Below are 26867 nucleotides of genomic sequence, written 5' to 3'. Positions count from 1 at the left end.
GTTGGAACGTTTTTATCTCATTATTGTGTGAATGGAATATTTTATTGGGTTGAGTAATTATGTAATTGTTTAATGATTATCTAACTGGTTTTGTTATATCAGGGTGCGTTTTATGCTTGTTTTAATACTTTGTAAAGGTTGTAAAGCTGAGGCACTTAGAGAAACAATAAGTTTTGGATTATCTGGTCTGTAGTTTTGTGGTCTTGGACTTTTTGGTTATTGTGGTTGTGGAGCTTTTGGGAAACCTACCCTGCTGAAAAGCTCTAACAATATATTTGCCACCTCTTCTGCCTCAGTAGAGGACAGAGCCACCACCTCAGGGTATCTGGTAGCATAATCTACTACCATTAGAATATACTTCTTTCCTGTGGAACTTGAGGTACTCACGGGTCCCAGAATATCCATAACTTCCCTCTAAAATGGCTCCTCAATCACAGGCAAAGGAACTAAAGGAGCTTTGACTTTGTCTCCTGCCTTGCCTACCTTTTGTCACTGCTCACGGGTCCTACAGTTACATCCCTGTAAATCCCACACCAATAGATGTTCTGCATAATACGTCTCTTGGTATGCTTTATGCCCATATGACCTGCAAAGGGAATGTCATGGGCTATGGCTAGAAGTGCCAGATGGTAGGCTCTGAGCACTACCAAAAGCTGTACTCTCTCACCCTATAGCCTTTCCTCAGGGGTCCACTCTCTATACAGTAACCCTTTGTCCCAGTACAGAGATTCCCCCTTTCCTTGAAAATCATGTGCCTCCTTAACTACATCCTTCAAGCCTTGTAATGTATGGTCTAAGTGTCTCAACTATTTCTTTGTTACCCTTCCCAGCTCCCCTTCCACAGGAAGTGTGGTGTCCTCTGACAGCGTTGCATCGTTGTCAGCCTGGGTACTTCTATTCATCTCTGCCCTTGCAGTGACTTTTTCCAAGGGAACATCAGAACCCACAAGCAGCTGTGGCTTACCTTCAATTTCACTGCTACAGGGTAGCTCCCTCCCTGAAGTAACCACCTCAGCAGTCCTGGCTTCAAGTGTGTGGTCTGTCTGGGTGCCCCTCAGGCTACCAGACCCAAATGTCTGTCTCCAAGCCTGACTGTGTGTCACTGCATGCACACAAGGTACTGCATTATCACAATCATTCCCTAACAGGACATCGGCAGGGATATCCTAAAACACACCTACTTGCTTGCTTCCTTTTCCATCCTCCCAGTCAAGGTGAACCCTAGCCAAAGGTATTTTGAATGGGGTCCCTCCTAAAGCTCTGACTCGAGCAAGTAGTGCTCCTCTTTAACCATTGCAGGCTTCAAAATGAATAGCTCAGAGGCTGTGTCTCTCTTAGCAGTGACCTGTCTCCCATCTGTTAAGATAGGATATAACCTCTTGTGGTAGTTTGGTATACTTGTTGTCTCCAGGCTACTTACCACTGACATTCTGTTATTCCCACTTGCTGCTTTCCCCACTTTTTGTTCCCCACCTTGCTTCTGAGCCCATCTCTATGCTACTTGGCCCCACTGGTTACATTTAAAACATTTACCTCTTGATTCTGGCCATGTACCTGAACTAGTGGCTTTCCCTACTACTGGCAGACTCTGTTGGGGTGGTTTTGGCTGCCCACCATGGGTTCCCTTATCCCCATGTGCAGCACTGGCTATCCCTTTCCTATGCAGTGATGCCCTGCTTGCCAGGTATAGGTCTCCTTTTTTTCTCAACTCATCTCATCCTCATCGTCAGCCCCCTTTTTCCCATTTTTCTACATGGGGTCGGGGTATTGTGTTAATTGTTGCCAACTCTCTCAATTCAGTGCCACACTCCTGCCTTCTTCAACACTCATGCCTGACTGTCGCAGATCTTCTTTCACACAATCCATCCACCTCTTTGCTGGACATCCTTGCTTCCTCTTACCTTCTTCCTGTCTGTCCCAAATCTTCCTCACCAGATTGTCTTCTGATTTTCTACACATGTGCCCAAACCACCGTATTCTGTTCTCTTTGATCTTTTCTGCAATTGGAGCTACTTTGGCTTCTGCTCTTATGTCCTCATTTCTTCGTCTGTCTCACAGTGTGCATCCTACCACCTCTCTCAGGCACTTCATTTTCATTACCTCTAGCTTCTTCAACTATTCTGCCTTTACTGCCAAGGTTTCGATACCATGCAGTAGTACTGGTCGCACCACTGTCTTGTACACCTTACATTTCAGCTTCTTTGGCATTCTTCTGTCATAGACTACACCTGATACTCTATGCCAGTTGGCTGCAGCCCCTCTGATTCTAGCTTTGACCTCTTCATTCAGACTACCCTTCTCCTCAACTACTCCTCCCAAATACTTGAAGCTGTTTACCTGTTCATCTATCTTCCCTTCTATCTCTATTCTCAGCTTCTTCTGATTTCCTCAATTTGCTGCCATTACCACCATCTTATCTGTACTTAGTTTCATCCCATGTGCCTTCAGATTTGTATTCCATTCTCCTATCCTTTGCTGAAGTTCTAGCTCAGAGTTTACCTGTACTGCCACATTGTCTGCATACAGCAGCTTTGTTGATTCACCCCCTCCATCCTGTTTACCAATGTAGTCCATCACCAGTATAAACAGCAATGGGTTCAGAGCTGAATCCTGATGTACACCTACACCCACTGGGAACTCCTCTGTGAGGCCGAATGTGAGCCATTGGGTCCTTGTACATAGCCTGCATTAATTCTACCAATGTTTCTGGGACTTCAAACCACCACAGTACTGCCCAGATCAGCTTTCTTGGGACCTTGTCATATGCTCTTTCCAAGTGTAGGAATGCCCAGTTGGACTCTCTCCTCATCTCTAACTTCTTCTCAAATATCTGTCGCAATGCAAACATTGTGTCAATTGTGCTGCATCCTGATCTGAATCCAGACTGCTCATCTCCCATCTTACATTCTACTACTCTGCGTATCCATTTATCAATCACCCTCTCCAGAACTTTCAAGCAGTGTGATAGGAGTTTGATGACTCTGTACTGCCCACAGTTGAGGATGTCCCCTTTGTTCTTGTACACTGGCGTGAGTATGCTTATCTGCAGTCATCTGGGATACGCCTTTCTCTCCACACTACTATTAGTACCCTCATGAGCCATTTCTCCCCTATCTCACCTAGCATCTTTATCATATCTGCTGTGACCTCATCTGAGCCTGCTGCTTTCCCTGACTTCATCTTCCTTATTGCTGTTCTTACTTCTTCTAGGGTGGGCTCCTCTGGGGCAGTACAGCTTTTGTGGGGTTTTCTTCATTCAGAAGCTACTGGAAATACTCCTACCATCTGCCTTTGATGTCCTCTGGGCTGGTGAGCAGGTTGTTGCTGGCATGCCTTATGAAGGGTGTTTGCCTATCTTCTTTATCTTTCTGTCTTTGCCTTGCAACCTGATATAGTTTCTTTTTGCCCCTTACTGAGTTACTTTCTAGAAGTTGGTACAGTGTCTCCGATGCCCTATTCTTTGCTGTTGCAACTTTTTTCTTAGCTTCTTTGTTCGCTAATCAGTAGTCCTTCCTAGCCTGGTCAGTCTTTTCTGTCTCCCACTTCTTCCTGCACTCCTTTTTTTCTTTTGATAACTTCCTGGACTTCTGCATTCCACCACTAGCTTTCCTTATGTATCTTATTTCCATGCCTGGCTCGGCCACATATCTTTTCTGTAGTCCTAACACATGCTGTTTTTATGTGCTGCCATTCTTCTTCAACTCCACCTATTTTCATCTCTTCTTGGGGTGCTAGAGCTCTGAGTAATTCCTTGAACTGTTGTACTTTCTCTCCATTCAATGCCCAGGTCTTCAGCCTGGTCCCTGTTGACCTTAGAGTCTTCTCTGACCACTGCTTGCAGATGATTGTGGCAACTAGTGGTTTATGCTGTGGGCTCACAGTTTCATTGGGGATGACTTTGCAATCATGGATTCTGCCCCAGTGCCTTTTCTTACTAGGAGGAAGTCTACCTGAGTTGCATGTTAACTACTCTTGTATGTGATCTTGTCACTGTCTCTCTTTCTGAACCATGTGTTGGCTACTGTCAAGCCATTTGCCAGACAGAAGTCTAGAATGTCTTCTCCTTCTTTATTCCCGTTGCCCCACCCACGTGGACCCAGGCAGTCCTCATATCCTGTTTTGTCTGTCCCAATATGTGCATTCAAGTCACCCATTATCAACACCAATTCATGTTGCCCTGCTTTATTTAGTAGGTCCTCAACTGCTGACTGAATGCACTCTTTTCCTCACTATGACAACCATGCTGTGGGGCATAGGCTGATATTATGAATACTGCCCTATCATTACACTGGAATCTGACTGCAATGAATTTGTCATTAATTCTGATGATATCCCTTACTGCCTCCTACACCATTTCTAGCCTATCCTCCACCTGAGTAGTAGACTCTGGATCCCAAGCCAAGTGGCTTTGCTGCACTGCCCTTCCATCTCATCTCCTGGATACATAGGATGTCCAGCCTTCACTGTATCATCATGTCATCCACTTCTAAGCTGCGTCCTGTCAGTGAACCTACATTAAGTGTAGAAATTCTCAGTTCATGTTTGGCAGGTTGGTTGGTTTTACATCCAGCTTTTGCTCAACAGAGTTATCCCAGGTAACCCAGGCTGGGCAAATAGACACCGGCCAGTCAGTAGCTTATTGACCCAGGGCTCCTGGGCTTTTTTATGGGGGGGCACATACTGGCCAATAGGGGCACATATACCCCTCCCACTGTTAGCATGGGTCCCTGGTGTGGGTCAGAGTTGGCCGGGTCCTTAACCCACTTATCACCGGTAACTACCCATGCCCAGTTTTGCAACATTAGTCAACATGACCGAATCACCTAGAGCCATATTTTACACTATCAAGTGGCTAGCCCTGCCACAGCATGCAGTCTGTGATCCATATTCCCCTATCTTGAGGATACTGTGCACCACAGTAGATGCCCAAAGCGGTTAGACTGTACAACTCTTCCCCCTATAGGGCACCATGTACAGTCTGTGCTGCTGCTCACAGCTCCATTCATTGGCGAGTTTGAGATGGAAACATTCAGCATATTTTTCGGACATGGGAGAAACCCCACAGAGACACAGGGAGAATATGAAAACTCCAAACAGGCATTGGTCGGAGGTCAGGATCGAACCTTGTGCATGGGAGACGAAGACCTTAACAACTAAGCCATCTGGTCTCCCCTAGATCAATTCATCTGTGGTGTTGCATTCTCTATCTGCCAACCAGATTCTCATGTCCTCGGGCAAAGTGCTAAGGGCTTGTTCCCTCACCAAAGGTCAGCCAGCCTTTCAAAAGTGGTGACCTGACATCCACTCACCCACCTATGAAAATAAGTGCTTAACTCAGCAATATAATCACACGCACTTTCATCTGCTTTGCATCTGTGCTCACACACTTTTTTTCTATAAGCTTCAGATGTTAACTTAAAGCATTCCAATAAACAATTTAACTGTAGTATAATTTAAGCAATCAGTATCAGACAATTTAGAAACAGCAATTACAGCTTTACCATTGAGTAAGGGGGTCAGGAACCATACCCAGAGCCTTTGGTTAACATTATACTGTTTACATACCCGTTCAAACATATGAAAAAAAAAAATATCAAAATTATCACCCAGTGTAAATTTTGGAAGAAATTTACTGATTTTTTATTTCTTCTGGGGTTCATTTACTCCCTTCCCCATTACCTCCATGACCCTGGAAAAGAGTCAGCATTTCCTTTTCATGTTGCCTCTGCCTCTCATTTTCTTCTGCTTCCAGATGTCTCAGTCTCGCTGCTGATTATATTTCCATCTGTTTCTCCTTTTCTTCAGCCTCCAAACACCACAGTCTCTCTGCTGATTCTAGTTCCAAACGTTTGGCCTCTAGTTCAAGTCTCTTTAACTCCAGACAGATTTTTAACTCCTTTGAGAAAAAGTTGAACTGTCCATCTTCTGAGAGCTGTATATCCTCCAGGCCGGTCTGTCTGTCTTCCTGGTTGCCGGTCTGTGATGCAGCTGTGACTAAGGCTGCAATAATTTCTGCTTTAGTCAGTTTTGCATGCACCAGTCCTTTGGCTTGGCACATCTCAGCCAGCTGGCTCCTTGTCAGCTTGCCATAATCCTCAGCTGACATCCCTGCCTGCTCTCCCTGACTAACTAAGCTGACAAAAAAATAAATAAAACTATTGTGATATGAAACTCTAAATGTCTACCATGTGGCTGCTTGAGAGTAAACACATTCTTTAGTGACCACTGTTTACAGGCTACAGGAGTTCAATATCCATACCATTGAATCCCAATATGTGATGCGGTAATCCCACAACTGCCACCAATTAATATGTGATGACACTCCAATGGACCAGTAATTGAGGAGCCTCAATACTCAGCAGTGGCACCTGTGGGGGGATGTTCATTGGGAGGATAATAAGTAGACACATAGCATTTCCTGATGCAGATCTCTGCATCAAGTGCAATTTCCCTTAAGAGCACACAACGACCACGGTCAGTCTGGGGTAAATTTCTCCCTCTTTCTCCAGAGCCCCAATAAGACTCTCCACTGGCACAGCTATAGAGTTGAGATCTCAGCTGAGTGACCAAGCCAAGACCTCCAGCATCCTCTCTGTCCAACCAGTGTTTCATGTCCCTGCCCACGTAGCTGACACACACACTCTTTGAGGTTTGATTTATATACACACACACCTGGGAAAGGCTGGCATAGGTTTATTAGCTGTGCCCCCTTCTGCCAAGACTATAAGGTAGTTACCACTGCCACCAGTCACTCCTTATCAGCTACTTTAGGGCTCTTAACAAAGGGTGCCCAGTCTTACACTGTGTAATATTAATACTAATACAAATGGTAGTTTGAACAAGAGCAAGGCTATTAGGAGTGGTCCACACAGTGTCACGAGATAAATGTGCAAGTTTATTTATTATTTATTTATTTTTATTTTACATTTGTGTACCGGTGAGCTCCAGATGGACAGAGCTGTCCATTTTCAGTGGTGGCCCAGGGAGAAAAGTTCCAGAACAATTGCTAACATACTATACATAAGGTATTTACATGGGCATTGTGGTTTACACATACAGTTATAAAATATAGCAGATAATAACATATGATTGCATAAGGTATTTACATAAGCATAGTGGTTTAAACATACAATTAAAAGAATAGCAGGTAGTACCATATGATTGTTGTTCATACATATGTTTGGTAGAGATAATCTTGAAGATGTAGTGAAGATAAGACAAAAAAGGAAAAACTAAAAAAAAATTCTTGAAGATGTAATGAAGATAAGAGAAGAAAGTGCTTTCAAAACTTAAATATCTCTACACAGATCAACCACAATGAAAGGTTTAAATATATTTAATAATAAATAATAAAAAAGAAGATAATGCTAAATATATATTCACAGTGACATTAGAGTTCTAAAACACAAGAAATATTTAAAATAACATTGCACTACAGGCTCACATAAATAAAGAAAAATATATTAACTAAATTTCACTATATTGCTGACTGAATCTAAGAGAATTGCTATACTCTAGTAATTTACTATAGAGCAAGGCAGATGTGGTTAATGGTTCTTGTTGTTGTTGTCAGGTCCAAGACAGAATGCAGAATGCTCTGTCTCCCTAAGATACTTCTCAAAAATGCTGGCACAGAATGACATCACTTGTCATCTGACTTCTAATTACCAGACAAACCCCCCAATGCTGGAAGCTGATAGTATTTAGCATCTACCTTTAAAAATACATAGATGAGGGCATTTGCTCAACTCTTTGGCAGGTGCTGGAAGTCATAAACCAATTGCATTACTTCATGTTTCCAAAGTAGTAATTAGGTCACCCCAAAGACAGTACAGAAAGCTTCTTAGTACAGACTTTGTGTCTCTAGCTGCATTGAAACCTATCAAATGGCCTCTGTAAGGCCTAGCCTATACAGTGATTTCATTTAAAATATTTTTCTAAATTTTGCTGGACTGAGGTTAACTCTCTGGTTTCCTCTGTTAACATATACATTTAAACAGTTACAATAGTGCATGTACATTTCTGTCCTCTTCCGGTAGGGAACACTGTGTATACATTTTAAGCACAAGCACTTTACAAATTCCTTTCAGACACAAACATCTGTATAGAACAGTTTGCTATACACATGACATACAGTTCTAATACATTTGTAACACAATCATCTTATATAAATTAGTTTGATATTCACAAATAACATATAACTATGTACAAAATTCCATCTAGTTGTGCTGGCAGTACCTTCTTTTGTCACAGATGTATCTGTGTAAGCCCTACTATTAAAATGTTATTTTGCTTTACTCTCTCAGTATTGACATTGTTAACAATGCAGTATTCAATGTTTGCATTTTTCTCCCCACCCTCCTTGTTGCTAACTTTTTTCTTTCATACATGTATTTAGTTTATTTTTATTCTGCATTTCTGTTACTATTATATGCAACAGCACAGCTGCCTGTACCCATCCCAATAGCAAGGACTACCATCTTCCCACAGGTGGCAGCAGTAGTGCCATCACCAACAGAAACACCTAGAACATCTGGGTCCCAGCCTGCCACAGCTGTGTACACATCTCTTGCCCTACCTGCAATACGTGCATCAGATAGCCCTGCACTGGAGGCTGGTACACAGGTAGCAGTGCAATTGGAGGTGACAACTGTAACTCCCATCAGGAACTACAAGAGCTTATGGGGGAGATAATAGACTTGAGACTGGATGCCCACATAGATTGCATGGAGACAATGGTCTGGAGACATGCTGAGTCGCATCCCTGTCCAGTGCTGATTCCACCTTCTAAGCCAGGATCCAGTAGTGATCACTTCCAGCATGTTGAGTGATTTCCAGCTGGGTCTAATGTGGCAAAGACTCCATCTTTGAAAACCCAGTCCTATTGCCTAACCCAGTGCTCCCCTCCTTTTCGTGTCCATGCCTACCCCTTGATACTACACAGTCCTCCCCTCATTACTGTCTTCCCAATATGCATTCAATGTTTCCTTCACTATCACATTCACCCTCCCTCTTTGTGTTACCCCACACCCTATCAGTCATGTCTGTCTTCCCTGCTACCTAACCTCCTCCTCTTACCAACCTCTTTTTTCCTTGATTTTCTTCTTCTCCAGCGTTCAATTCTCCAAACAATAAATAAATAAAAGAACACCTTTCCCACAGAAAATACCCCCAGCCATACCTCTTACCTTCCAAGATATTTGACTAATCTACACATAATTGGTGACTATTATTTGATGTGTTCATCCTAAAAAGTGTAACCATGGGAGATTGAAGTCATTAAATAATCACAACTATTATTGGAATTCTCCAGGATGATTGAGCTAAGAACTTGAGAGGTTTGCTGCCACCCTCACCTTCACCCTGCTTATTCCTCATTGCTTGGCTTGCCTTCTACCCCTGATGCTTCCATTTTTATCTCTGTCCTATGCTTAAATTTCCATTCTGTAAACTGGTCAAAAAATAAACACACCACACACACATGGCCAAACAGGACTTGTATTTAAACAAAAAACATCTTTTTGTGGTTAGACACTCAGTGGGTTGCAAAGAGCAATGTTGATACACACGTAGAACCAAGGAAAAAATAGCACTTCTTGCCCTTTGCTAAAAATGAAGAAGAGTCCCTCTCATGCATTATGTATGTTGCTATTGCACACTCAAAGGAGCTAAGTTTTGCTGAGCATCATCATACAAATCTGAAATAAAGTCTAACTGCCTTGATTGCTCTGTGTACACATGAAGTGATGTGTTCTGTGTCAGTGCAATGGCTGTGGGTTTTAATCCCCTCAGGGTTGTATATCATTTTTACAATGTTCTGTTTGCAGTCTAAAGATGTGTTACATTCTCCTGGTATGTGTGTTTTATAACATCTTTTACTCTGAACCCTTCTGTGTCTCCCTTTGCTAATGTGCCAGTATAGAGAATATCACTGAGAAAAGTATAGGTTCAAATCCCTTGAGGCCTATCTTTCTTTCCTTGCTCTTAGTCTGCAAATGTGCTACATTCCCCTGATGTGTGTGTTTCATGATATCTTTTACTGTGGCTCCCCTTGCCAATGCAACAGTATAGAGAATATCACTGAGAAAAGTAGAGGTTCAAATCCCTTGAGGCCTATCTTTCTTTCCTTGCTCTTAGTCTGCAAATGTGCTACATTCCCCTGATGTGTGTGTTTCATGATATCTTTTACTGTGGCTCCCCTTGCCAATGCAACAGTATAGAGAATATCACTGAGAAAAGTAGAGGTTCAAACCCCTTTTGACCTTTCATTCTTTTCTTGCTCTTAGTCTTCAAATAGGCTACATTTCCCTGATATGTGTGTTTTATGACACCTTTAACACCAACTCCTTTTGTGGCTCCTTTTCTTAGGCAAATGGATGCATACTGCCAAGTAGAATGAACTGATGGGACAGCTGCCCTGATGGTACCATATTTCCCTATTTTAATGGCATTCACATTATAGTACAGGTCCACTGCTTACACTCTGATGTATTCAGGATCGGTGCACGCTGGTACATCATGTTACATTACTGTGTCCTACCTGTCATGTCTACGTTACACATTATTCTACATTCATGTACTGTCATACCACCTTCTCCACTGTGTTTTGGTATCCTCCTTTGGTGGGCAGCTCCCTTTGCATTCTTCTGTGCATCTCTGAGATTTCTTTTTTTTTAAGTGAAACCTTTACTCTTCCCTTATCCATCCATGACATTCTTTTTCATAGAACATTTCCCTGCATCTATGTTGGTGTACATTACATCAATATTATCAATGTCGTTTTCCCATCTATATGAGTGGACTCTCAGTGACTACCTGTGGTGCTTTTGCACATTCAGTGTTTACCTCAGCTGTTCACACTTTACAGTGGCTACAAAATACTCTAACATACTCTGGCCATGAGTCTATACTGTGGCCATGGTGAGGAGCTGCTTATTATGCACAATGGCTTGGTTGCATGCATTGGTAATAAACACCGAGGCTTATTGCACACATGATGTAAATATCTCAGACTTATCCACAATTTTGGACATGGCATTTCTGAATTTCCAGGTATATATTTTAGTAAATAGTGATATAGTGATTGTAATGTGTAATGAGGGTTCCACTCCCTTAACTCATCATTACTTCATGGCATGGAGTAGTTATACTGCTGACCTTTTAAGTCACTATCCAGCTTACATAATTACTAAATAAAATAATGCCCCAGTGAGGATTTAAGTTAGTGCAACCCCCCCCCCCCGACTGATTAAATATCTTACTGGTCTTTTGAGTCAGTGTTTTGCTTACATAATTACTTGGAAATAATGCTCAAGTGGGGGTTAACAGGGGTGGCAGCCCCCTTGAATGCTATATGATGGCACACAAAACTGCATATATACAACTACTTGAATAGTTACAACAAACCGTCAATATTTCTGAATAGGATGTACTCATCAACCTTGTTATATCATTCCCTGTACCTTTAAAGAGAAATTACTTAAATTCCTAACAAAATTTTCAGACCTCCAGGCTTACAGACCTCATAATATACCTTCAATGTTGTGAATTAGTTGGGAGGGTGGTTAAGTGTTACATCATTATGGTTCATTAGTTCATAAGTACTTACTGGGCTATTGATTCGTGAGGATGTTTAGCAACCTAGCAGTGCATTCCCACTGAGTTTCTAATTGTAATAGTTTAGTACTAATGCTACTGTAGTTTGTGAAACTCTTGAATAACCTCAGTTGAAATAATCCTTTAGTATTGTGTGGAAACCCTTTGTATATTAAGTACAAAAAACATAACCCTGGGGAAGGTATCTAAATGTTTACCTTGTCTGTAAGGGGTGAAGGTGCCATACCAGAGGTAAACTTACAGTTCCCAAACCACACATCCAAGGTGTACTTAAATAAAGTAAGACAGATGCTTAACTTCACATGGAGAGGAAAGTGGTTCCAGAGGAGTGAAATTCCATGTGAGATGGATGTATCCTTCTAGCATGTTCTAGTTAAGTTGCAAAAAGGATTGAAGTCTTCAGAGTGGGTGTCTCTGACTCTGCTGGACTTATGGATATGCAGAAGGGATAAAAGGATGGGGTTGGTAGAGGCTCTGTATGCAAGGTAGAGATTTCTCCTTAACAACCTGTAGGACACTGAGAAGAGAGACAGGGCTTTGAGGCAGTCAGAATAGCTTTTGTGATTTAGTCCCTTGAATTTCTTGGGAAAGTAGATGAATGACTTGAGACATTTGCTTGGACAAGTACATGCCAAACTGGTTATTATATTTTCAATGACTGGCCTAATGAGTGCAGTGTACAGTGGAATGAACACCTCCCTAGATTTGGTTGCTATACGTTTACTATAGATAAGCTCACTAAACTAGGTATAAATCCCTATGTCACAAGATGGGTTGCCAACTGGCTCACAGACAGAACCCACACTGTGAAAGTAGCGGATTCCAAATCCGACATCAGACCAGTGACAAGTGGAGTACCACAGGGTTCAGTCCTGGGTCCTCTCCTGTTTGGTATCTACTTCTCTGAAGTGCAGGCCAACACAGAAGGTCTTTGGCTAACAAAGTTTGCAGATGACTGCAAACTAAGAGCCATAATCGAAACTCCTAACGATGTGGACAAACTACAAAAGGGCCTCACTGAGACAGATACCTGGTGTCAAAGCCATGGCCTGAAGCTCAATGCCAAAAAGTGTATTGTCACCCCCTTTGGTAAAAACTCTGTACCCATGAACTACCACATAGCTGGTAGTCTACTTAATGCCGAAAATGTGATGAGACCTTGGGACACAGGTGGACAGTAGTCTCTCCTTTGATAATTACATCGCCACAGTGGTCAGGAAATCCTTCTATGTGGCTCATCTCATCACAAAAGGACTCTCATCCAGAAAGAAAGAGGTCATTGTTCCCCTCTACTCATCACTCATTAGACCCATTATAGAGTACAACGCCCCTTTTGGTATGTACCTCACAAGACATCCACAACCACTGGAAAGACCACAGAAATACCTCACAAAGAGGATTACTGGCCTCAAACAGACACCCTATGCAGACCGTCTCAAAAAACTACAGCTTTACTCCATCGCATATCGCCTACTCAGGGGCGATCTCTGCCTAACATACAAAGCTATGTCAAACCCAGAGCTGTTGGACATGCTCCACTTAAAGAAATCCCAATCCCTCCGAGCTACACGCTCTAGGTACCTAAACTATGTCACCACAATAAACAGAACATGCTGGAGGGATAGATTCCTGTCCCAGAGACTTCCCATACTCTGGAACAGACTACCTATCTATGTCAAACAGAGCTCCTCATTAGCACTCTTCAAGAAAAATCTTGATGATTGGATGGGAAATGGGAAATTCACCCCAGGGATCACTTCTGTGGCTCTGCTCGACAGGGGCAGAGGAAAATAATTTTCTTGGGTGGCGAAAGCCAGGGTACATTTTTTGGCTAGGCTTGTATGGGCCCTAGGGCTGATAGCCTAGTACCTAGCTATGAACCTATGAACCTATGAACTAACAATCTGTTTCATAAAGAAAAAACTTGGTGGTCATACAACAGCTCATTGCCTACATATGTTCCTATCTTCCTCACTACTGGTTAGTTTTCATGGGAGTGGTCTGGATGTGATAGCTACAGGGGGTAGCTTGCTTGCAGAAGGAGGCATTATTCACTTTTTGGCATTTAGTTTTAGACAGTGCTTTTTCCACCAGCTGTTCTTTGTGACAGGCCTTTCTGAAGGATTTTGGTGTCTTCTGGAAAGTTTATGATGACACTGAATTTACAGTCATCAACAACGGTTGCATACTTTGGCATTTGCATTTATAACACATTGCATTTTTATGTTATTTACTTACAAATCTTGTCTTTTCTCATTATAAAACCCAAAGAGTCCAGAAAAACTTTTTATTTTACAGTAAAAAGTTTGAATTGTACTCTTCCATCTAAATCATGAATGAGTAGATTTTAAGTTGTCTTTCTTTAATGAGGTGATAAAATAGTTGATCATGGACTTGAGGGTATCAATGCTTCTTTATTATCATACATTCTTTTATTTCATGAATTAAGTATTGTTTGATTAAATAAGATGTTTGTATCACCAGATTAAGCTATTTCAACTTATTTCATTTGGAATGTTGCCTGATTTTATGTAATCAATGACATCAGCTGCACAAAAAAAGATTTGCATCCACTTGCTGTGTAACTAGTTACTGTAAAATTGTTTGCAAATGAAATTGGAGCAGATATTCTGTTATTTTGTGATGTACTGTAGTAATAGAGCAAAGCAATACACGTATCAGTGGTTCACCGGAGGCAGTCAGTAACTGAAACTATGCCCAAACATGAACAAAACTGAGATGTACTTATTTTTGTTATTTAATCAGGAACCCAAACCAGCAGGCTTTGGCATATAAGAGAACTGTACACAAGGAGACCTAAAACAACAACCACCACAGACCCATCATGCAACTGTACACAAGAGAACCTAAACCAGTAACCCCTGAGATAACATGGAACTGTATAAAAGGTAACCTAAAACAGCAACCATATACTCAGCAGGGAACTATACACAATGGAACATAAATTAGCAACCCCAGACATATCAAGGAACTGTATACATGGTAACCCAAATCAGAAACTCTAAAATATAATGGAACTGTACAAAATGGAACTTAAAACAGCAACAGTGAACTCATTGGACAACTGTGCACAAGGAAACCTATATCAGTAACCCCAGTTGCATTGTGGAACTCAACACAAGGCAAGCTAAATTAGCAGCTCCAAACATATCAAGGAACTGTACACAAGGCAATCTAAATCAGCAACCACAGACATATCATGGAACTGTCTAAAAGGGAACTTAAAACAGCAATCATATACTTATCATGGAACTATGCACAAAGAAACCTAAACCAGTAACCCCGGATTCATTGAGAAAGTGCATACAAAGCAACCTAAAACAGCAACCACAGACACATTATGGAACTGTTTACAACATAACCTAGCCCAGAAACCCCAGGCACACAATGGAAATGTACACGTGGAAACTTAAACCACAACTCCGGGAAATAATGGCACTGTAGGTTCATAGGAGATTATTACGCTAATGACTCAAGAGCCCTTTCAGGGTTAGCTAGTTTTACCCAATTTTCTATCCCGAGGAGTAAGATAACAAGGGTCAGCAAGCGGGGTTTTGAATATTTTGATAGACTGCCTCTGTCCATAAAGGACATGGGTGTCATACCAGGAGTGAATTTGTCGTTTCCCATCCATCAATCCAGACTGCGGTTGAAGATGGTCAGGGAAGGGCCCTGTTTCACATGAATAAGGAGCCTATTCCAGAGGAGGTGCAATCTCTGGGAATCATATCTGTTTTTCCAGCATGATCTATTCATCTATGGAGCATGTAACCCTCATGCAGTTACTTTTATGAATATGCAACATGTCCATCGAGGTGGGACAGCGATGGCCTTGTAGGTCAGACACAGATCAGCCCTCAGTAGGAAACTGAGGGATTTTAATCAGTCCACATATGACATGTTGGTTATACCCTGTAATGATTGGTGAGAAACTTCTGAGTGTGCACTATACTCAATTATTGGTCTGATGAAGGCTGCGTATAGTGGTACGATGACCTCGCCAGATCTGGATGCCATGCCCTTACTTATAAGCTGAGCTACATAAAAGTATTTCCTCATCAACATGGACACATGGTGGTCAAAGTTCAGATTATTATGTATCTTAGTACCCAGATCTGTCATTACTGGGTCCATCCTTAGGGTGGAGCCATCAATGTTGTAATTTGCAGGGGGATTTGATTTCCCTAAGGGTATTATTATACACTTCTTTGCATTTAGTTTGAGGTCATGGCTCTAAAACCATCATTCCCCATGTCAAATCTTTCTGTAGGATATCAACATCATTTGGGGAGTCAGTGATTGCCCTCAACTTGCAGTCATCAGAAAACCTGGTCAGCCAAAGGCCATCTCCATTTGCCTTGACATCTGAAAAGTATATTCCAAACAAGAGGGGGACCAGCACTGAGCCCTGGGGGTACTCCACTGGTGACTGGCCTCTTGCTGGATATGGATTTCCCCACTCTAACAATGTGTCCTACCTGTGAACAATTTGGCTATCCATGTGGTGAAGTAGAGGTTTATGCCCAGTTTTGTGAGTTTATCTATAATACCTGAGTCGGGCATTGCGTCAAATGCCTTTTCCAGGTCAAGGTAGGTGGCATGCACAGTCTTATCCTCATCCATAGCCTTGATGACCTTCTCAAAAAAAGTCCACCAAATTAAAGAGCTAGGACCCACCCTTGACAAAGCTGAACTGGGTTGGGTCTAGAGGCTGAATATTTCTTATGTCATTGTTAATCAGGTCCATGATTATCCTTTCCTTGGCCCTGCATATGCAGCTAATCAAACTTATGGGCTGGAATTTCCCGGGGTCAGTTGTTGGTCCCGTCTTGTGCAGATAGATGACTGTTGCTGTCCTCCACTCTAATGTGCAAAGCCCATCTGGAGACTGTAGTTAAATAGAGACACAAGTGGGTCTGCTAGGGCATGTTTCAAGCTGTTTAATAGTCACCCTGGGATTTTGTTAGTCCCATTGATGCCATGTTTCTAGCTCAAGAGAGTACAGTGACAAGCTGTTTTTTGTGACAAGAGGCAAAGGAATGGTAATGGGTATTTCATGGGAAGGGACTAGAGGTGATGAGGAGGTGAACTCTGAGCTGAATTTATCAGACAGCAGGTTTGCTATTTCTTCTCGATGAGTATAGGTAGTGTCATCTACATCCAACTCAGCACATTACTGAGGGTTACCCTTAAGATTTTAGATATAACTAAAAGTGATTTGTGGTTATCCTTTGCTTGAGAGGCTATTTTAGTCTTGTATTTAACATTTGACTTGACTAGTTCCCTAATTTGCCCATTGAGACTAATGAGGGATTTTCTTCTCTGTTTTGCTCCCTCCCACTTACTACTAGATGGGAATGGTACACCCCAGCAACCACAGACACATAATGCAATGGTACACATCAGCTACCACAGACACATCATGGAACAGTACACACCAGCAACCACAGACACATCATGGAACAGTACACACCAGCAACCACAAACACATCATGGAATGGTACACACCAGCAACCACCAAGAATGATGGAACTGGTCAGAAGACAGTTTCAACAAATAACCCCAGGCACATGATGGAACTTTATGAACCTAAAACGGGAACTCCAGGCACAACAGAACCGTACAAAAGGCAGCCTAAAAAGGAAACAACAGACCCATCATGGAACTGTACACAGGTGGACCTATATCAGCAACTACAGATACATCATGCAACTGTACACAAGAGAACCTGTTGTTTATGAATGCTAATTCTACTTAATAAATGCTTAAGTTATGTTTGTAGCTACACTGACCATTTACAAACTAGCTGTCCTTCCCAAATGACCTCCTTAAAAGTTTATAAAAGCTAAGTTTAATGTTCCATATGCAGTATGCAAGAATTACATCTCATCCTTAAATTAATTCATGCAAGCTTCTTATGAGAATGCTTAAAAGTGTGAATGCACAGTAAAGAATGTTTCATGAATGTCAATATTAAAATGTACCACTGAAAACATCCTGTAATATCAGTGTTACATAAAGAGAGATACATTATATTAATTTATTAAGTTTATTATATGCAATGCTGTTAGAAGGTGCTCTTGAATGTATATTCAGCCTTCATGTAATATTGTAATAAGTAATATTGCTACAAAGTATCTTTTAACTTCAGTGCTTTTTTTCTCAGAGATAAGGACTTCTTCAGAAATGCATTACAGGAAAAAAGCACATTTTTTTCCAGTGATGTATTTCTGAAGAAGTCCTTACCTTTGGGATGAAACCACTGAAATTAAACATTGATTTGTTTGTGAGAATATGGGTGTTCTAGTTTACTTGTTCGTTATTTTTTTTCTTGAACATATGATTTTCACCATTTTCCTGGATTTATTTTTACTGTGTAATGCAAGTCTTCTTAACTGTGAGCCACTGAGTAAAGTATGTTTCTGAATATTATCTCTAAACAAATGTGTGACATTCATCAATGAATCACAGCCTATTTTTCATTTAAACTGTTACTATATATCAAATCCAGCTACCTCTATCTAGAGATGTTGCTAGGAATAAAATACCGGAGCAAATAACATTTCTTTTGGAATCTATGATTCTTCTTCTTATCATTATTAAACATTGTACTGAGCAGTTCTAATTACCATCAGTTGTGGTTCTAGTATGCATGAAACAAAAGACATTCATTTTATATTATTTTGTTGACATTTCAGTATTATTTGAGACAATGACAAGTTCATTTAAGGCATGCATTGTGAGATGTATTTGTGCAGAATCAGTGTGTGTGTGTGTGTGTGTGTGTGTGTGTGTGTGTGTGTGTGTGTGTGTGTGTGTGTGTGTGTGTGTGTTTCCATGATGGTTGTCTTCCATGTACCCTTTGCTTGCCACAGTCTAAAGTAATTACTAAATGTCTCTGAGTTGTTCTGAGGACTTCACCCTCTGACATTTGCACCACATGTCCTTAGATAATCAAATGCCTTCGACAGCGAAGAACTCTAAACATTGCTGGCTTCTCACTATATCTCTATTCTGCAGTTCAGAAAATACTCATATGTATTTGTCATTACACAATTCCAGAGCTGACAAATTCTGAGTAATCTGTTCCTGTACTGAATGCCCTGTCTCAGGACAATAATAATATGGTACAGCCATCTATGGAATTGCTGAAGCATCACCAGTCACCAAAAGAAACATTATCCACCCAAATAAATAAATACATTAAATAAAAAAATTAAATCTTAAACACAATCCATTACTTGATGACATTATTCTAAATAACTTTTACATGTGTTGCTTGGGCAGGATGAAAAGGCAGCTATTCTAGGCTCAAGGTGTTAAAGGACAGAATTGGAAGGTGCCGATGTTGTGGAAGTGAAATACCAGCATTCAAAAATGAATAGCGATATTGCATTCATGACCATAAATGAAGCTCTGAAATGTAAGTGTGTTTTATTGTAACAGTAGCAAGACACTTGTTAAATTTGCAGCAAATATCTTGCAATAGCTATGCAGTGAAACAAGGGCGGCCGCGGTGGTACAGCGGTTAGCGTTGTCACCTGACAGCAAGAGGTTCTTCGGTTTGATCCTCGGCTGGGGTGCCTTCTGTGCAGAGTCTGCATGTCCTCCCTGTGGTCACATGGGTTTCCTCTTGGTGCTCTGGTTTCCTCTCACATCCCAAAGCAAAGACATGCTGTAGGTGGATTGGACACTCTAAATTGGCCCTAGGTGTGAGTGTGTGCATGTGTGTGCCTTCTGTGGAAGGTTGGGTGCCAGGCTGGCAACTCGACACCGTAAAAACTCCACCAACAAACATGAGCGGACAGGTGATCCGCTGTGGTGACCCCTAACTGGGAAAAGCCAGAAGAAGTTACACAGTGAAACAAGTTTTTGTGTCCTCATCCTCAACGAGAGTTTGTTTTGTCAAAGTATTCAAGATGATTGAGGGAGTTTGGGTTTTGGGAACTGCACAAGGCATTAGATAATCTAGCTAGGACTCTAATATTCTCTTATAAAACATCTCTGATTTCTCCATAAACACTTTCATAAAAGTAAACTACTACAGTTACTACTGCTTGGTAGTAACTTTATTAAAGTGTAGCTATCATTCTAATTCTTTTGGATTAAGCACTTGGGCTTCAGACCAGTTGTTTTACATTAGGAAGGTTTGTGGCCTGCACTGTGGTGGCAGGACAGGTAGCTTATATCCTTCTAAGTTGGGAACTGCTGATTGAGGGCTCAGTGTCTGTTATTCTAAAAGTGTATTAGTTCTGGTTTAAGCACTTGGGCTTCAGGCCAGTTATTTTACATTAAGAAGGTTCGTGGTCTGCACTCTTGTGGGAGGAGAGGCTGGACTCTGCCCTTCTGCAAATGTCTTCTTCAATGAAAAATAATCATGTCAATAAACACAAACCTACTGAATATTTATATGATACACCAGCCAGTGGCTATCAATGGTATGGTCCATACCCTTATTTTTTTAAATACAAAATACTGTTGTAATAATATGTATAAATAACAACATATTTGTGGTAATTAAAACCACCTTAACATCCAATAAATATTGGTGTATGTATATGGATGTTATTTAAAAAATATTATCCATATAATTATAAAAAAATAATGTATTTAATGTGTGATGGTAGATATATGGTTGTGAACTGCTATTAATTAACTGCATCAGAAATAAACTACCAATTGGCATATGCATGATATTAACATATAAAACGCTAGGACTGACCAAATAATACAACATACTGGCTAACCAACAAAATATGTTAGTATAAATAATACATTACGGAGATATCCATATGAGCCAAGTAATACATAAATCAATGTGCATATAAACAATATACTTATCATAAGTGGTCATTTAGACCAGGTGGAAACAAGGCTCCAAGATGGATAATCCAGTACTTTTCTTTACGGCTCAGTATGTTTTGCCATCCCTGTTGATTATTCCTATTACCAGTGATTCTATCAATAACAGTAAACATAAACTTAGCTGTAGGGTGTTTAATGGTATGTTGATAAAGAGCATTCGTGGATTATCCATCTTGTAGCCTTGTTTCCACCTGGTCTAAATGTCCACTTATGATAAGTATATTGTCATATGGCTCATATGGATATTATTGACATGATTATTTTTCACTGAAGAAGGCATTTGCCGAAACCGGTTTGGATTTGGATTTATTTTGGGATATTTATATGTCCTCCAAGATCACTATAATAAAGTTTTGGACTATTTATGCTGACCTCTGGTGTTTTGTTCATTTTGGTTTGGCCGAGCATGCTGTACGAGTGAGGTGTTGTGTTTTGATTGTTCAGTTGGTTCTCGCTGTTGGCGTTTAGTCCTCACTATTGGTAGGAGAGGTCTCCTTCCTCGGATTTATTCAACCAGCTGGCTTACTTGGTTTATAACTGTTTGATTTATATGTACTGGATGTTTGGATTTATAAGTTTTCTTTACTGATTGGACATATATGCGTGGTGAACTGCTTCTGTTATTCGGAGTGTGGAAAGCGCTTAATTCAGGTACTGAACTGTTTTTTACTAAATTTGAAACTTTTTCTCTGCTGATTATTTCGAAAGGGGCGATTATCAAACATAAAGAGGATCGCAAAACTTCGTGGAACTTTTTGAAATAACATTTGGACTGTAAACTTTATTACCGAAGGTTGTAAAGGATTTCAATATTTTTGAAAAACGACGCTGAGGGCCTATATTTGATTTGGAAGTATGCCACCATTTTCTCACTTTATGAGCATTCAATCGGCTCATTCTTCATCAGGGTCTTGGACTTGTTTTGTTTTATGTATGGACATTCAAATATTATTCTGTACATTTCTGATATGACCAAAGTTAATTGTTGTATTACTGTATACTAAGACAAGTGCAGGTATATGAATCATTTGGTTATGTATTGGACGTCGTGATAGTTTCAATATAATTATTGTGAATCTATACATAACATTAAGGCACTTTTTCACGTTTAATATACTTGTGATATTCTGTTTTGGGCTCTCCTGTTGGGATAATTGTTTTATGCACGTGCAGATTAGGGAAAATATATAAATACAAGCTGTTGGGGCTATATATTGGACATTGGGTCACATACTAGATATTGTAAATGTTTCAACATATGAATGTGATCTTTTGTATAATATCAAAGATTTTTCTAATTTTCAATATCATGTGAAATACGCATTACATATAAGCATATTGTTCAGTGAAAGTTTATTCTGGGTTTGTTCTTTGAGATGACTGTGTTTCATGTATGAGACTATGTTCCGAGGCTTAGGTTAAACAATGTACATATTAGAACATTCTAATCTTATGTATTAATGAACATCTTTATATCCCTTAGGGTTGGTTAATCAGGTGGGATTATTGACTTTATCTATTAATCCCTGTTGGGTATAATTATTGGGATCTCCCTCACTTTGAAATTTTGGCCATATTTTGATTGCGTTTTTTATAACGCTTACTATTTTAATCAGGCATATGGTCAGTTGGTTTACTATCTTAGGGGACTAAATGCTATTATACTTCATATATTATGTTTATTTTGGGGTGTTTTGTATCACAAATGTACCAAGGATATATGAGATTTGGATAACATTACAGTATTTGGGTCATTGAATGAAACAGTGCCTTGCACACTAATTATAGCTTTGTATATCACATTTTTTGCAGTGACAAGCAACATACATATGGGTGAATAACATTATACTCATTGTAATGGATATAATGGGGACATATATGGTTCAACTATATGATCAGTAAGGAGAATTTATTTTCAATTGTCCCCTTTTGTCACATTGAGTTACCTCGATTTATAACCAATTGGCAAGTTAAGGGTGTTGGGAGTATTACTGTTCTTGAATATTAGGGCCTAGGTGAAGTCGAGATATATGTATGTATAGTGATATATTATTTGAATATATATTATACTGCAACATTTTGGTACTGGTTCAGATGTTTTTTTTTGTTATATATCTACACATTGGTTATCGTTGGCAACCCACTTTTGCCAATTATTTAAAAATATATATTATTGGTGTTCTACTAGTCATTTTCTGGTACTGCCCTTAGTTTCACTGTCTATATCCTATTTATTGATTCCTACATTTTCTCTATAATGGTATACTTCTTTGGACAACCTGCCCACATTTACTTATTATTCATAATCATTTTTTAGGATGGATTTGGATAATATTTTGGACAGGTTGTGTGCTGATCGGGACAATATCAGGGTTTTTGGAGTAGATTCTGTCCCAAGCAACATCCCAGGTCAACAAAATGTGGATATATCTGATGGTTGTGAATTGGCTTTTCAAAGTTTAGAAAAGGGCCTTAAAGGGCTAAGAGCAAATATATGGCACCTCAGACTATTTAGGGCCTATTTGCACAAAAACATGGCCCCAAGAGGGCTTCGTATTAAGCTTCGACCTATGGTCAGCAGATCTGAACAGAGGTTGACCAATGAATGGAACCAGGCGTTACAAGATGGCTCTATGACTTTTGTAAAAATTTTGGCTTCATACTATGAAAGGATTATTGATACTAATATATTGGAAGTCAAAACTTTGAGTGCAGAATGTAAAAAATTTCATTCCACAACCAATTATCAAAATTTGGTGGTGGGGTTGTCCAAGGAATTAACCACATATGAAAAAATGACTAAGGATAGGAAGATCAAAAAATTCAATTGTGATATTATGGACTATAATAAAGGACATCCTTTTGAAATTCAAAGATCAGTGAGATTTCAGGAATCTGATCCTGGAATCCATAGGGGCAGGACCAGAAAAAGACCAAGATCTATACTAAAACATAGTGACAAGTCTTATACCAGCACCTCGGGGGAGGAGTCCTCGTATACCGATAGTGAGGGTACATCCTTGGTTGATTCACCCATAAAGAAAAAAAACAACATTAATGTCCCTTTAGAAGGGGTAGCAAATACAGAGGGGGGGTGGAAACCTACCAATCGCAATAGGTACAAAATCCATGGAAGGATTGATTCAAGCTTTACTGAAATAACAAAAACTAATTGTAACAATGTTTTAAATCTATCTAATACCATACTAACTGATGACCAACAGAAATTACTCAATAAAGGATTGGGATTTGTACCCAGTTTCTTTTCTGATCAATATAAAATTGCAGAAGATGTTTTGAATTTCTGTCGCTGTCTTAAACTAAATATATTCTTTTCAGAACAAAATACAGCTAATTCTCAAAGATCTGCTGAATTTCGATTTCATAAATCATCGATTTAACCACCCATGAATAAAAATGTAGCTATTTTTCAACAACCTGTATTAAGAGACCTACATTTTCCACATTTTGAATCTCATATTTTACAGGATAATGTTAACACATCTGAGAAAAAAGCTCTAACTGAACTTAAAGATAATCACAATATTGCCATACTCCCAGCGGACAAGGGAGGGGCAGTGGTTATTTTGAATATGGATTATTATATTCAAGAGGGCTTAGACAATTATCAGATTCTGTATGTTATATGTACATGGGAATTGATCCTACACCAAAATTTAAAAAAGAGATAGATGCATTTTTAGATTCAGCAGTGGAAGAGGGCATTATAACACTTAATACAGCTCAACATCTTAAGGTAAATGATCCCTCCAAACAGATTTTGTATTTACTTCCTAAAATACACAAATCTATTACTAACCCTCCAGGTAGGCCCATAGTATCTGGAAATGGCTCACTCACTGAACCACTATCAGTGTTCCTAACTGAACAGCTCAAACCATTACTCAAACAAGTTAGGGCTAGGATACAGGATACCACGCAATTTTTGCGAATTATACAGGATACACAACTGGAACCTCATTGGCTTATGTGTACTCTTGATGTTAAGCCTCTGTATACGAGTATACCACACTGGGCTGGGCTGCAGGCTCTGCAATATTGGTTGGAGAAGGCTGAACTGTACCCACCAGGTTTCAATACACTCATTATCTGCATGTCCGAGCATGTGCTTAGTAAAAATGTCTTATACTTCCAAGGAGAGTGCTACTGGCAACTATGGGGGACGGCCATGGGGGCATCTTTTGCCCCCATATATGCTGATCTTTTTATGGCCTACCTTGAGGAATGCCTTATTTACAATCCAATGCACAACATCTATATGGTTGAGATTGACATCTGGAGGAGATACCTGGACGATTGCTGGATGGTGTGGCATGCTGATTCATCATATCTATATGAGTTTGTGGAATATCTTAACAGTAACATCTGGGGAATTGAGTTTTCTGTTACCTTTCATCGTGACGCCATTCATTTTCTGGATGTTACTATTTATAGAAATGATGATCACACTTTGAGCACAAAAATTTACCGTATATATCCACAATATAATACATTACTGCATGCTTCTAGCATGCATCCGCGCCACACCATCCGCAATATCCCCAAATCCCAATTTCTCAGAATCAAACGTATTAGCTCCTCAACTATTGATTATGAGGATGCTAAAATTGATCTTGAAAATAGATTCTTGGAGAGGGGGGTATCGTACTACTGATATTGTATCCGCTAGTACATGTTCGGACAGGCAGGATAGGAATACATTGCTTGAATATAGGGACCGTACATTGAATCCACAAGATACCATCATCAGGTTCATTACTACATTTGGTAGGAATCATCAGGTGATAAGAAATGTTTTGAATAATAATTGGAATATTCTGATGGCCAATGATTTTCTTCGTGATACTTTAGGAACAAAATGCCAGTTGTCATATAGGAGGGGCAGAACTCAGGGATCCCTGTTCTCCCACTATAAACAGAGGGAAAGTGGAGGAGCCAAATATAAACAATTGACAATAGCAGGGGATGAACTTTTGGGAACTTTCCCTTATGGTCATTGTTCTTCATGTAACCAGGTGAACAAGTTGAAGCAATTTACTAGTTCTAACACTAGTAAAGTTTATAATCTCAGGATTTTTGCCAATTGTTCATGTAGCTGGGTTATATATTTGGCCACATGCCAGTGTTCTGCCTTCTATGTGGGAAAGACATCAAGATCACTTAGAATAAGAATAGGTGAACATCGGAGTGATGTTCGGAATAAGAAACCTACAAATGCTCTTTATCAACATACTATTAAACACCCTACAGTAAAGTTTATGTTTACTGTTATTGACAGAATCACTGGTAATAGGAATAATCAACATGGATGGCAAAACATACTGAGCCATAAGGAAAAGTACTGGATTATTCATCTTGGAGCCTTGTTTCCACCTGGTCTAAATGACCACTTATGATAAGTATATTGTTTATATACACATTGATTTATGTATTACTTGGCTCATATGGATATCTCCTTAATGTATTATTTATACTAACATATTTCGTTGGTTAGCCAGTATGTTGTATTATTTGGTCAGTCCTAGCGTTTTATATGTTAATATCATGCATATGCCATTTGTTAGTTTATTTCTGATGCAGTTAATTAATAGCAGTTCACAACCATATATCTACCATCACACATTAAATACATTATTTTTTTTATAATTATATGGATAATATTTTTTAAATAACATCCATATACATACACCAATATTTATTGGATGTTAAGGTGGTTTTAATTACCACGAATATGTTGTTATTTATACATATTATTACAACAGTATTTTGTATTTAAAAAAATAAGGGTATGGACCATACCACTGATAGCCATTGGCTGGTGTATCATATAAATATTCAGTAGGTTTGTGTTTATTGACATGATTATTTTTCACTGAAGAAGGCATTTGCCGAAACCGGTTTGGATTTGGATTTATTTTGGGATATTTTTATGTCCTCCAAGATCACTATAATAAAATTAAAGGCTTATAGTGCCTGCATATTTGAACTGTTTCTTACTGAAATTGGTACACCTTGTTTGCTGTAGCATAGACTAGATCCAGGCCTGCTGAATCTAGCTTTGTTTGTATGCTTGTTGTTTGTTTGCTTGTTATTTCCCTGAAACGCTAATTCCACCTAAAATGCGGCTTTTCAGCGCTTCTGTGGATCCCTAGTGATATCTGCATTGCTTACTGTACTTATTTCCTTGTTTCACTTGAAAGAAAGTTACTGTTAGTCATTTTTGCATTTAAGTTACCTGTAACACATTGCATTTAAGTAACCTGGCACTTGCTCACTAAATCAGCACTAAAAAATTAAAAGCACTACACCCTCACAAACTCCCCTTGAGTACTTTGTTCCCCATT

Source organism: Protopterus annectens, chromosome 8.part0, assembly GCF_019279795.1.
Source record: "Protopterus annectens isolate FY-2018-M chromosome 8.part0, PAN1.0, whole genome shotgun sequence".
Classification (NCBI taxonomy): domain Eukaryota; kingdom Metazoa; phylum Chordata; order Ceratodontiformes; family Protopteridae; genus Protopterus; species Protopterus annectens.
The sequence above is the reverse complement of the archived record's forward strand: the minus strand, read 5'-3'. Positions refer to the sequence as shown.